Source organism: Nicotiana tabacum, chromosome 1 (assembly GCF_000715075.1).
Source record: "Nicotiana tabacum cultivar K326 chromosome 1, ASM71507v2, whole genome shotgun sequence".
Classification (NCBI taxonomy): Eukaryota; Viridiplantae; Streptophyta; class Magnoliopsida; order Solanales; family Solanaceae; genus Nicotiana; species Nicotiana tabacum.
In genome coordinates, this window is record NC_134080.1 from 203,526,828 (window position 1) to 203,539,373 (window position 12,546).

At 37.3% G+C, this 12,546-nt stretch overlaps 1 long non-coding RNA gene across 1 annotated transcript; it reads left to right on the forward strand.

The window, feature by feature from the left end:
- Positions 1-4,834: 4,834 nt before the first annotated feature.
- LOC142162658 (uncharacterized) lies at positions 4,835-7,264 on the forward strand. The gene is made up of 3 exons (XR_012693905.1): positions 4,835-5,044; positions 5,263-5,317; positions 6,581-7,264. It is a non-coding gene; the product is annotated as an uncharacterized LOC142162658 (long non-coding RNA).
- The last annotated feature ends 5,282 nt before the right edge of the window (positions 7,265-12,546 follow it).

Consider the following 12,546-nt stretch of genomic DNA (forward strand, 5'->3'; position numbering starts at 1 on the left):
AGTCTTTCATTTAAACTTAAGTTTTTAAGTTATGAAAAGTATTGTGAATTTCCGTTATGTCGAAGGGCTGTATACGAACAATGTTTTGCCCTAAGGGCCAAGTATGGATTTCATATCTTTTATTATAAATGGTATTGAACCCCTACTGAAATTGTTGGAAAGCAATTTCAAATGATTTTTACCAAAAGTTGGATTTTTAAATGAGACGATTGACTCGTATTCCGATTTGAAAGCCTGTTGTGCTTATTGAGTTTGTCATAAATATGGATTCATCGTTTTCTACTGCTCAGTCTTTATTTACTCTTATTACTTACTGGGTTGAAGTATTCACATTACTCCCTGCACTTCGTGTGCAGATTCAGGTATTTCGGAACCTGACAGCGGGTGTTGATTGCTCGGAGGCGGAGTCATCGGAGTTAGCAAGGTGGTTGCACGACGTTCGCTGCACTGTTTTCCTTCCTCTCATTTTTATTACTTTATTTAGTATATTTTTAGACTCTGGTTGGATTCGGACCTTGGTAGATGCTCATGACTAGTGACACCCCGATGTCGGACTGTATTTATTTCCGCACTTGTTTTATTTCGCTAAATCTATACTTGTTGGGGATTTATCCTTATAAATGACTTAAATGGACTTATTAAACCGTGAAAATTGAATTTGAGAATTGTGTCGTCTGGCCTTGTCTTCACGAGAGGCTCCATTACGACCGGGTCCGATTTGGGATCGTGACAGTGTATATATACGATTTTTCTCATCATAATTTTAATTTTAAGTCTTATATTTATATATTTTTTCTAAAATTGTATTTTATTCCCTTTTCTTTTCTTGCTTATCTAATTGTGTAATCAATCATTTAGTATTATTAAATTGTCATACCAATTGTATTACCCATTATTTAATGGTTTGAACCCAAAATTAATATTCTTCATAATTAATAGCTTTACTAGTTAGATTTTATATTTGAATGGCTTTGTCTATATTTATTAATTCAAATAGAGTTACCAATTAAATCAAAATTTCAAGTTTAGAAGATTTTTTTAAGTTAGAAAGGTAGTTTATTTTATCTTAACAATTTCATTTGGCTTTTTGTTATTATGCCACTTGTCTTAATATGGTGCTTCTGCCTCTCCTTTTATTAGATAGATAGATTATTGAGTATTATTTATATTTAAAATTAGTTACATATTTTCCCTATTATTAAGTTTATTTTTGTAAAAAAGTTAAGAACTTAATATGACTGATATAGCGGTGTACAACAAAACAAAGTTGTATATCATAATCTATTTTTTTGGTAAATAATAAATATCATAATTCATATGAAACAAAATATTACTTGAAAGTTTCAACTAATTTAAATAAATAAATAATTATAGTTAGTTAAATTTAAAAATATTGCTATATGAGCTTTAAACAATTATGTACTTGTGTCTATCTTTTTTTTTTTTTTGGTTTCTCACCTGGTGTGTGGTACCCATATTGGAGCCCGACAAAATCTGGATTCGCGCTGGGAAGTCCCACATTGGGGAGGGGAGGTGTCACGACCCTAAACCCGGACCCGGTCGTGATGACGCCTCTTCTGAAGACAAGGCCAGCCGACATTTCCCATTTTCCAATTTTTAGTCGTTAAGCATTTAGAACAGTCTAAACATGATAAAATAAATCCGAAATAACAGATGATAACATAAATACACAGAAGAACACCCATACACAGCCCTAACCAGTGTGTCACTAGACATGAGCATCTATAAGTCATAATACAAATCTGCTAAATCCATAAACTAGTACAACTGTCTGAAAAGGAATAGAAGTGATAAAGGAGTAGAGGCACGGGGCTACAGACGCCAAGCATCTACCTCATGAACTCCGAATGCCCGCCTGAAGCTGGAGAAGATCAACACTCGGGAGCTGGACCAGCTACGCCTGAATCTGCACATAGGGTGCAGAGAGTAAAGTGAGTACTCCAACTCAGTGAGTAATAAATGTAAATAACAACTGAAAGTAAGAAAACACGTAAGGCACAAGACATTCTATAATGAAGCAGTAAACCAGTGAAAGGTTAAGTAAAAATCCTTTTTCAATAAATAACAGGTAATTGACAGGCAACTAAGGTAAAACAAACAAATAGAAGTTCGCCCCTCGGGCACAGTATCAACAAATCCGCCCCTCGAGCAATATCTCAGAACAGTAACAGCCCCTCGGGCTCAATCTCACATCACAACGGGTACCCACACTCACTAAGGATGTGCAAACTCCTAGAGGGGCCCCTTACGACCCAAGCACAATATCAAGCCATCTCGTGGCATCATCACTAGGCTCTCGACCTCATATCAATCAAGCCACCTCGTGGCGTACATATCTCAGGCCCTCGGCCTCATAATCAGTGTCAAATGTTTCCTCACAACATAGGCCCTCGGCCTGACTCAGTCAAAAATTCTCACAAGCCACCCGGGCAGTAATGTTTCTCAGCCCAAAATATCATTTTAAAGATCATATAAATGTTAAAACAAAGTAACCCTGGCTGAGTACGAAAAACAGTGAAATATAACATGACAGAGTTCAAGTATAAAGTTAAAACAGTGAGGAAATACCAGTAAAATTCCCCGAAGGGTTCAAATAGTTGGCACAAGGCCTAAATATAGCATTCAACCCAAATAATAATGATAACAAATAGATTTCAGTTAAATACGCGGTAAAAACATCAATCGGGACGGACCAAGTCACAATCCACAATAGTGAACGACCCCACGCTCGTCATCAAGCGTGTGCCTCACCTCAATATAGCACTACGATGTGCAATCCGGGGTTTCAAACTCTCAGAATATCATTTACAATCATTACTCACCTCGAACCGGTCAAATCTCTAACTTGTGATGCCTTTGCCCCTCGAATCGGCCTCCACGCGCGCCAAATCTATCCAAAATCAGAACAAGGACGTCAAAATATGCTTAGGGGACGAAGCCCAAGCGAAAATAATTAATAATAGACACAAATCCCGAAATTACTAAAACTCGACCTCCGGGTCCACGTCTCGGAATTCAATAATTTTTACATAAATAGATTCCTTATCTCCCCACGAGTTCATACATATCAAAAGTTCAGAAATCCGACCACAAATGGTCCATCAAATCCTCAATCATAGGCCCCAATACTAAACCCTAGTTTCCCCTAATTTTTACCCTTAATTTCAACAATTTCTAACTTTAATCCGTGAAATAATAGCATAGGAATGAGTTTTAAGTCCAAATCCCTTACCTCAATGAAGTTCCCTTGAAATCCCTTTCTCAAAATCGCTCAAAAAGCTCCAAAGTCGAGATAAAAATGGTGAAACTAGCTAAAATTCGCGAATGCCACAATTTATACTTTCTGCCCAGGAATTTTTTCATCTGCGGCACAATTCCCGCTTCTGCGGTGCCGCATTTGCGGCTCTCTATCCGCTCCTGCGGAATACACTCAACCGGCCACGATCCGCATCTGCGATCATCTTTCCGCATTTGCGGCTTCGCAGATGCGGTCCCACTACCGCATTTGCGGTTCCTGCCAATTCCTTCCAAAACCGCTTTTGCGGCTCCTCTTCCGCACGTGAGGCATCGCACCTGCGATTTCCAATCCGCAGGCGCAGAAATACCAGAAGCAGCTGAGATTCTGCAACTTCACAAGTCTCAAACCTTTTTGTCAACCATCTGAAACCACCTCGAGGCCCCCAAGACCTCAACCAAAAGCACAAACATATCCCAATACCTTATTCAAACTTGTTCCAACCATCAAAACACCTCAAACAACATCAAATCAACCAAAACACATCAGATTCAAGCCAAATTTTCTAAAATCTTCCAGATTATGCGCTCGATCAAAAACCCAACCAAACCACGTTTGAATGATCTAAAATTTTGCACACACATCCCAAATCACACCACAGAACCACTGCAACTCTCAGATTTCCATTCCGACCTCTATATCAAAATCTCACCTACCAACCGGAAATCGCCAAAATATCAACTTCACCAATTCAAGCCTAAATTTACTCCGAACCTCCAAAACTCATTCCGATCACACTCCTAAGTCCCAAATCACCTCCCGAAGCTAACCGAACCATTAGAACTCACATTCAAGACCTCTAACATATAAGTCAACATATGGTTGACTTTTCCAACTTAAACTTCCTTAAAAGAGACTAAGTGTCTCAAACCTTACCAAATCCTTTCCGAATTCGATCCGACCAACCCGATTCCACATCACACGGATAAATAAATCATAACAAAGCAGAAATAGGAAAAATTGAGTGGTAACTCATGAGACGACTGTCCGGGTCATCACAGGAGGGGGGAGGGGGTAAAGCGCTCCCTAACAAAGGCGACTCCATACCTAGGGCTCGAATTCGAGACCTCTGGTTAAGGATGAATGAGTACTTACCACTCCACCACAACCCATGTTGGTTGCTTGTATCTATCTACATTGATTACTAGTTATATTCAATTTAGATACGTATAAAAGTTATTGATTTAATAATCTAATATTGTTTTAATAACTTAATAATTATCATAACACTAAAAATTAAGAAGCTAATATTATTGAAATATGAACATATAACAAAACTAACAATATTATATAGGATGAAAAAAGCTATAAAGAAAAATATATTTTAGAATATCTTTATTTCATGCAAATAGTTGATTTTTTTTATTTTAGTTAAATGTATTATATTTATTTATTTATTTTTGGTTTACTATAGGTATATTTCTTACTTTTATTTGCATTTATGGTATTTGTATTTTTTCTTGTATGTTATATATTTGGCATTTGTATTAGAAGTAAACTAAGGCAACATATATAAGAAGTAGACGATGTAAATCTAAAACCTAAACCTAAACTTCCTACTTCCTCCCTCAGCCGCACTCTCCCTCCCCATTTTCTTATGTCTTTCTTCCACCTTCAGTAGTCGGCCTTAATTAAGGCCACAAGAAAGATAAAGAGGAACAAGATGGTATCTCCACTGGTTCTCTATTTATAGACAGAAATTTAACGTGTTGGTTTGTCTCTATCCGGGTAAGCTCATGTCTCTATATCATAGAGTTTCTGAATCTCCATACATTTACTTGGATTTAGATTTTTAACTTCAATTTACGAGTTATTCTAACAATTTGAGAGATATTATGCCTTATATTTCATAAGTAGTGAGTGCGATTTTGAAGATTTGATAGGTTTTGTGTCTTACAAGCAATTAACTTGGGTTTCTGCTTCAATTATTTGTTTTTGATTTACAGGGTACTCAAGAAAAATGTGCCTTTGAGAAATTTCAATCTCTTTTTATGCCAAATTGTAAGTTTTACTTCTTTTTTCCATCCCCTTATATTTATGATGTTTATTTAAATGCTTCTCATTTGTCTTCTGTGTTTGAAAAAACTTTAAATCTTTTTTCACCTAATTCATGGCTAAGTATTTTTTCTTATTCCATGATTTATTGAATATTTTTAATTAGTAACTGTATATGCATCTTTATATGTTTTGAGAATTCAAATATAAGTTTCTCACAAGATCATGTTATTTCATTATTTCAGTCTAGTAAGTGTGCTTCATATATTCTTAGATGCATGAAGATCAAGGGGGTGGGGGTGCGATGAAGGTGACAACATGAATCATCAAGCAAATACTTATGTTCACTGCAAAATTTTGTACATTATTTCTGATCTCTGTTATAATCAAGCCTCACATTGGCAAGTTTTTCCTTCAATTTTTGATTATTGTACAAGACTTATGTATTGCAGATGCTATTAACTAATTAGTACAAATGTGTATTTGGAAATTTATTTTGTGAAACTTTTTAAATTTTAGTTTGTGCGGAATAAGTTATTTCTCATGCTTAATATGTTATTAGTTTTAATATAATATGCACGACCATAGAATAATTAAAAAATATTAGAAAAACTCAAATATCTAAGAAACAAGAGATTTGTGAGAGAAAATTTTGTCACCATAAAAAATTAATTTTTTTTTGTCAAAAAATTAAAATATAATAAAAATAATATAACCACGACTTTTTTTAATGATTTGTAGCCATGGAACTTTTAGTTCGTAGCTAAAAAAATTCTTTTTCCACGGACTAATATACGAAAGCAATTACATATCTAAGTTTTCGTGGCAAATAAAATTAGATTTTTTGCCACACTACAACACTTTGTGGCTACCATATGAAGATAGCTGTCACACCTCCTCTTTCCGCCCCCCGCAAGGGGTGAAGGAGTTTTTCCGATTAAAGGACAATCGAAACGGAATTTATTTGTTTATTTCAGAGTCGCCACTTGGGAGATTTAGGGTGTCCCAAGTCACCAATTTAATCCCGAATCGAGGAAAAGAATGACTCTGTATTACAGTCCGCAAACCAAAAATCCAGATAAGGAATTCTGTTAACCCGGGAGAAGGTATTAGGCATTCCCGAATTCCGTGGTTCTAGCACGGTCGCTCAACTGTCATGTTCGGCTTGATTATCTGATTTTTATATAAATATGAACTTATGTGCATATTTTAATTCTTTACCGCTTTCATTATTATTTATTCTTATTCTTATTATTATTATTTTTACAGGGAATTGCAACGTTGTAAAAATGTATCTCGAACCTCGTCACAATCAATGTACCCGTGGTCGTCGACACACTTTGACTCCATTGAGATTTGGATTTGGGTCACATAAATGTGCACCCGAGTTTAAGAAAATTAAAGTATTAAAGGCGCGCCTAAAGCGACTAGCGTATCATTTACTTTGGGTAGGGCCGTAAAATTTTGCTAAACGGTCCATCCCGAAGTCTAAGTAGTTTTAAAGCAACTATTTACTGAGGGCCCCGCAGTTTTATATTTTTATTCGACGAGGCTCATCTCATTCTTATTTTTTAAAGGAATTTGCAACGTCATGGACACGCATCTCAAACCACGTCACAATCAATGTACCCGTGATTAAAGACCCATTTCGATTCCGCTGAGATTTGGATTTGGGTCACATAAATGTGCACCCAAATTTAAGAGAGTAAGATTAATTAAGACGCGTCCTAAAGAACTAGCGTGTTGTTATTTTGGGTAAGGCCGTGGAGTTCGCTAAGCGGCCTATCCCGAGTTCTAAGTAATTAATACATACATTTTTTGTGAGGGCCCCACAATCTGTGCGTTTTATTTGGTGAGGCTCGTCTCATTTTTATTTAGAAGGTCGTCCTATAGTGGCTATGTTTTCTATTTTTGTTTGTATTTAAAATAAATGAAAAGGTCCTACTTTATTTACATACTTATGAGTTATCATAGTTAAGTTTCGAACGTGATTTGTTGAAAGAGGGACGTGATACGGGCAGTTCGTTTGGCAGTTATGGGCCCAGGCCCAGCGCACACTTTATGGACTGGACCTGGGCCATTCCTTTTCCGATAGGGCCTGTTAATTCATTTGACTGAGGCCCAACATTTATAAGGCTGAAATGGGAACCTGTTATTTTATTCTAACGGTATTGTTGCAATTTATAACGAGGCAGCCTACTAAATGAAGTGAGATTAACTAGCAATGGATAGTTCAACACTTAACATGCGTTAGAAGATATGCTAACCATAAACACAGCTAAAATTTAAGATATTGCTTACTACACTATCATCTTCTTTATCTACCAGCATACATACACAGTATGACATTAAGTTGCCATACATGACGTCTAGTTATACATGATGACTACCTTCATTATCCTAGAAGATATGAACTATTATACACAACTTAATGTTCAATATACCGACTATGTATGATTCAAAAAGAACAACTTCAACTCTTCCTTTTTTGTATTCATGTTTCAACTTTCAGTTTACATTGACAGTGTATCAGTGGTGTACCTGGTATTGGGAAAAGCAAGAGAAGAAAAGGAATGATCAGTGGAAGCAGTAGCATACACAACAACAACATCAACAAGAGAGGCAGCACTCAGCAGCAAACAATCCAGCAGGTAGATTTTAAAAACCAATACAAACCCAGAAAGAAAATCCAATAATAACCAGTAGGAGGAAACAGCAACAGATTTAAACCAAGCGGGAATCCAGTGAACTTTCAGAAAACCCACAATACCCAGCTGAAACAGTGTTGTACAAGTAGGGAAACCAGGGAAAACTAGGCTGAAAACCTAGCAGTGTACCCAACAAAGACAGGCCAAACAGAGAGGGAAAACAGGTGCAGAAACACAGCGACTTCTGCTTGTTATGTTCAGAAATCCAGCACTCTTTTAACTCTCAACACTTAAAAATTGTCCAACCTCTGATTTTTGATTTTTTTCCCCTCTTAAACTCTGATGTCTAACCTTAATTTTTGATTTTTTCCTCCTGAACTCTACCTTAAATGAGCCTATTTATAGGCAGAATACAGGCAAGTCCCAGGCTGACTTGAACCCTTAAGCCTTTTCCTGCCCATACCCCTTTAATTCCCATGCCTAAATGTCTTTTATTGATCCCCACTATATTGTTCCCCATGCTTGTCCTATTTGTTTTAATCAAGAGTCATGGGTGTATTATAATACTAACTTAATTCCCATGCTTGTTGTTTTGTTCCCCATTGTCATTAGGTTAATAGTATTTTAATTACCACTTGACATGTTTTTAACTTAACCCCTGATTAATCTCTGTTAAATGCCAAAATTAACCTTAACAAATACATATTATTGTATTACCCTAACTTTAATAGTCAATATATAAACCCCCTGGATTTAGCTAATCACTGACAACTAACTAATCAACTTAAACTCAATACTGATTTTCAGGTTGGCCTGTCAGATTTCTAAAGCTATACCCAACTCTCAGCCTAAGTTCAACCAAGGATTCGAACTCCATCAGACAAGGGTGTCAATCAAAATGGTATGAGTTTGGTCATATTGGGAGCCAATCCTGACCAACTCAAAACCAATTGATCCAATAGGTAGTTGAGGATGCAAACTAAGATCGAAGCACTACTGCAACAGGCCCATTGATACAAGTCTCACCATAGGTAAGAGTAATAGGCTAGTAATCACATTGAAAGGAGCAGACTCCCGATTTTCTAGTTTTCAAGTGAACTCCGTTGACGACACTTATTCAATCGACTATATGCACACAGTGGATAACAACAAACAGACTAAAATATAAAGACAGAGTGATTCACATCTCTGGGGAAAGACATGGACCTTAATAATTAACTGACTATTGGACGATTTTAATCAAGTCGCACACACAGTTCATCTTAATAGATTAACAAATGAACAAAAGAATTAACTAAATAAGAGGTCTACTTGAAGATGGGTTGAACTGAAAGAAAATGACAGAAAGAATCATCAAACTAGCTAGACATGCTGACAAAACACAACTAGAAATTCAAACACTCACGGAAAGAACAAGGAAACTTATCTTGGGAGCTCAAAACAAAACGAACCAGGCTGGAACTCAGACTCGACCATTTTTTGGGGTCGAATGGACCTTAATCGAGTGTTCTCAACTGAGAACACTTCGACTAAGGTCGATTAGACCCCATATCGTCTTTCAATTCATACAGACCTCCACTTTTGGTCCTTTTTTAGGGTTCTTGGTGGTGTGATTTGGGATTCGTTCAGTTCTGGTCAGGTTCAAACGGAACCAACAACGTTTAGGGTATGAGGGAGGTCAGGAGGTGTTATGGTATGAGTTTGGGGTCGGTGGGTGTAGATCCAATTTTTGCTCGAATCTTTGATTGAAGATTCGAGAAGCTGCAGGGTGATTCGAGGTAAACGGTTAGTGGATTCGTGTTCAGGGTGGTTGGGTGCATCAGAGGTGTTGTTTTGGTAGCCATCGGAGTCCGGGTGGCCGGGTTTATGGTGGGGGAATCCTAAGGCGGCTAGGGTTTGAGAGGAGGGGTTCTGGGGACGAAGTTGAACAGTGTGTGTGTGTGGGGGGGTTGGTTTGGGGTGTGGGGTGACGGATTGGCCTTATATATGGGGTGGGTGGTTTAATCCTGGCTACTGGATCAATCAAGATCGATAGCCAGGATTAGGGGAGCTTATCAATACGGTGTCGTTTGGTTAAGTGGGGGGGGGGGTCGGTTCGAATCCAGGCAACGGGTTGGGTTCAGAAACGGGTTGTTGAAAGGGATCTTGGACCAATGGATTGGACTGGATGGATGGCCCAGATCAAACGCCCTATGCGACGTAGTTTGGGGCGTCTCTAGAAGACTTGGTTTAGACTGGGTCGTGGTGTTGGTTTGGGCCTGATTTTAGTTGAATTTTTGGCCCAAATCCGATGCTTTCCCTCTTTATAATTAAACAAAAATTCCTAAAAACCAAAATTGAACTACACAAACACTAATTAACACCTAACACCAGTTATCACACGAATTAGCACATTTAATAAAATTACCATGACAGCAAAATAGAATAAAATGCCTATTTTTTGTGATTTTCGCTTTTACAAACCAAATAATGGTTAATTAATTCCCAAATGTACCATTTTTCCTAAATGCATGCAACATGTATTTTTTGTATTTTCTAACTATAGCAAGGCGAGCATATACGGACAGAACAATTTTCAAAATGTCACACAAATCCTCAAAATTATACCCGAAGGTAACTTATTTTATTTCTTTTCCGATTTCTTTTGGAGTAGTTTCCGTGAAGCAAAAATCACGTGCTCACAGCTGCCCCTCTTTATCCGAAAGCACAAGGAGCTTTTTTGCAAAGATAAAGTGAGCAGACACAAGCGACTTTGCTCGTTGGAAATCACCGTGCGAAGCATTTGAGAAAAAGATTTAACCGAACCTTTGTTTTAAAGGTTTCCTACATATCCCTGGCTAAAGGGGAATCAGGTTAATGTAGTTCGGGAAGTTTTGGTAGCTGGGACTACCATGGGACTACAATGTTACTGTTGTTGCATGCTGTTATCACTGCTTACCGATCTCCTTGTTACACTGTGCTTAAAAGAAAACAAGAAGCTAGGCTAGACTACGGATCATAAGATCTCATCTATATTCAACTTGTTCTTGTTGCCTTGCATTCTTGTCGGCTTGTGTTTCTTCCGGTGCTTTTCATCAGTGAATTTGGGGATGACACTGGCCTTTTGCCTTTCTGACTACCAGTTTTCCTCATTTTGTTCGGTCCGTTTGGGATATGGCTTCCTTCATTAAGATTTTCGGTGGTTCCTCTGGGGATACGGCTTTTTTCATCAGATTTGTTATACTGGGCATAATTTAATGTTCACAGGCCGCTTCTTTCAAGACGCGTCTTTTCTTCCTTTTGACTCATGTGCTTGAATTTGTGCTGAGACCTCTTGTTGCAACCTTCTGCTTTCCGGTGCTGGGGATTTTTATTGTTTCCTGTTGGGGATTCCTGTTGTAACCCTCTACCTTTCTGTGGGTTACTGATTTCAAGATCTGCAGTATAAGACTGAAAAGTATTCCTCTCGTTATACAGGTGGGCGCCTAATTAAATAAGACATAAAAGTATTCCTCTCATTATACAGGTGGACGCCTATTTATCTAAAGCGTAAAAATATTCCTCTCATTATACAGGTGTGCGCCTATTTAACTAAGACATAAAAATATTCCTCTCATTATACAGGTGGGCGCCTATTTAACTAAAGCATAAAAATATTCCTCTTATTATACAGGTGGACGCCTATTTAACTAAGACATAAAAATATTCCTCTCATTATATAGGTGGGCGCCTATTTAACTAAGACATAAAAATATTCCTCTCATTATACAGGTGGGCGCCTATTTATCTAAAGCATGAAAATATTTCTCTCATTATACAGGTGGGCGCCTATTTAACTAATACATAAAAGTATTCCTCTCATTATACAGGTGGGCGCCTATTTAACTAAGACATGAAAATATTCCTCTCATTATACAGGTGGGCGCCTATTTAACTAAGACATAAAAGTATTCCTCTCATTATACAGGTGGGTGCCTATTTAACTAAAGCATGAAAATATTCCTCTCATTATACAGGTGGGCGCCTATTTATCTAAGACATGAAAAGTATTCCTCTCATTATACAGGTGGGCGCCTATTTAACTAAAACATGAAAATATTCCTCTCATTATACAGGTGGGCGCCTATTTAACTAAGACATAAAAGTATTCCTCTCATTATACAGGTGGACGCCTATTTAACTAAGACATGAAAATATTCCTCTCATTATACAGGTGGGCGCCTATTTAAATAAGACATAAAAGTATTCCTCTCATTATACAGGTGGGCGACTATTTAACTAAGACATGAAAATATTCCTCTCATTATACAGGTGGGCGCCTATTTAACTAAGACATAAAAGTATTCCTCTCATTATACAGGTGGGCGCCTATTTAACTAAGACATGAAAATATTCCTCTCATTATACAGGTGGGCGCCTATTTAACTAAAGCATAAAAATATTCCTCTCATTATACAGGTGGGCGCCTATTTAACTAAGACATAAAAATATTCCTCTCATTATACAGGTGGGCGCCTATTTAACTAAGACATAAAAGTATTCCTCTCATTATACAGGTGGACGCCTATTTATCTAAAGCATGAAAATATTCCTCTCATTATACAGGTG